Source organism: Arachis stenosperma, chromosome 7 (assembly GCF_014773155.1).
Source record: "Arachis stenosperma cultivar V10309 chromosome 7, arast.V10309.gnm1.PFL2, whole genome shotgun sequence".
Classification (NCBI taxonomy): Eukaryota; Viridiplantae; Streptophyta; class Magnoliopsida; order Fabales; family Fabaceae; genus Arachis; species Arachis stenosperma.
The window spans coordinates 17,319,558-17,321,539 of record NC_080383.1 but is presented as its reverse complement, the minus strand read 5'-3'; the positions used below and the strand labels follow the sequence as shown (position 1 = coordinate 17,321,539).

General features: G+C 42.1%; 1 non-coding gene across 1 annotated transcript; it reads right to left on the bottom strand.

Moving 5' to 3' along the window:
- Window positions 1–707: 707 nt before the first annotated feature.
- Window positions 708–815, bottom strand: LOC130942419 (small nucleolar RNA R71). The gene has a single exon (XR_009070989.1). It is a non-coding gene; the product is annotated as a small nucleolar RNA R71 (small nucleolar RNA).
- Window positions 816–1,982: the final 1,167 nt, after the last annotated feature.

The window sequence follows — 1,982 nt, the reverse complement described above, 5'->3', positions numbered from 1 at the left end:
TTCTATTTATGGAGTACTACTCCTTCTAAATGCACATTCGAACCTTATCTAATTAAAGTTCGAATTCTCCTTCTCCTTCTTCTTTCTATTTCTCTTTTCCTCTGACATTTCGAGGAATCTCTATACTGTGACATAGAGGATTCCACATTCTCTTTTTCTCTTCTCTTTCTTATGAGCAGAAGCAGAGACAAAGGCATTCTTGTTGAAGCTGACCCTGAACCTGAGAGAACCTTGAAGCGAAAGCTAAGAGAGGCCAAAGCACAACTCTCTTTAGAGGACTTGACCGAATTCTTCAAGGAAGAAGACAGGCAGCCGAAAACAACACAATGCCAACAATGCAAGGAAGGTGCTGGGTGACTTTACTGCACCTACTCCTGATTTCTATGGGAGAAGCATCTCTATCCCTGCCATTGGAGCAAACAACTTTGAGCTAAAGCCTCAATTAGTTTCTCTTATGCAACAGAATTGCAAGTTCCATGGACTTCCAATGGAAGATCCTCATCAGTTTTTAGCTGAATTCTTGCAAATCTGTGACACAGTCAAGACTAATGGGGTTAACCCTGAAGTCTATAGACTGATGCTATTCCCTTTTGCTGTAAGAGACAGAGCTAGAATATGGTTGGATTCTCAACCTAAGGAAAGCCTGGACTCTTGGGAAAGCTAGTCATGCCTTCTTGGCAAAGTTCTTTCCACCACAAAGATGGAGTAAGCTTAGAGTGGAAATCCAAACCTTCAGACAGAAGGATGGAGAATCCCTCTATGAAGCTTGGAAAAGATACAAACAATTAATCAGAAGATGTCCTTCAGACATGCTTTCTGAATGGAGCATCATAGGTATTTTCTATGATGGTCTCTCTGAACTATCCAAGATGTCCTTGGATAGCTCTGCAGAGGATCTCTTCATCTGAAAGAAGACGCCTGCAGAAGCTCAGGAACTGATTGAAATGGTTGCAAATAACCAATTCATGTACACTTCTGAAGGAATCCTGAACAATGGACTAATCAGAAGAAGGAGTTCTTGAGATTGACACTCTGATGCCATATTGGCTCAGAATAAAATATGACTCAACAAGTCAATTTGATCTCCCAAAGTCTGTCTGGAATGCAAAATGCACCAAACAGTACTAAGGAGCTTCATCTGAGGAAGAAGCTTATGATCCTGAGAACCCTTCAATGGAAGAGGTGAATTACCTAGGAGAACCCTATGGAAACACCTACAATTCTTCATGGAGAAATCACCCAAATTTCTCATGGAAGAATCAAGAGAGACCTCAACAAGGTTTCAATAACAATAATGGTGGAAGAAACAGGCCTGGTAACAACAAGCCTTTTCCATCATCTTCTCAGCAACAGACAGAGTTCTAAGCAGAGTACTTCTGACTTAGCAACAATGGTCTCTGATCTAATAAAGACCACTCAAAGTTTCATGAATGAAACAAGGTCCTCCATCAGAATTTGGAAGGACAAGTGGGTCAGCTGAGCAAGAAAGTTACTGAACTCCCTCCTAGCACTCTCCCAAGTAATACAGAAGAAATCCAAAGGGAAGTGCAAGGCCATTAACATGGCCGAATTCTGGGAGGAAAGAAAGGAGGTGGACGCCACTGAGGAAGACCTCAGTGGGCGTGTACCAACCTCCTCTGAGTTCCTCAATGAGAACAATGGGAATCTAAGGCTCAAATTGAGACCATAGAGATTCCATTGGACTTACTTCTGCCATTCATGAGCTATGATGTATCCTCCTCTGAAGAGGATGAGTATGACACTGAAGCAAGTTGCTAAATACCTTGGAGCAATCATGAAGCTAAATGACAAGTTATTGGAAATGAGACTTGGGAAGATGAACCTCCCTTGCCACCAAAGAACTGGATGACTTCTAGGCATAAACTGCCTCAAAAGAGGCAGGATCCGGGAAGTTTTCTATACCTTGTCCATAGTACCATGACCTTCAAGAAGGCCTTGGTGACCTAGGGTCAAGTATAAAC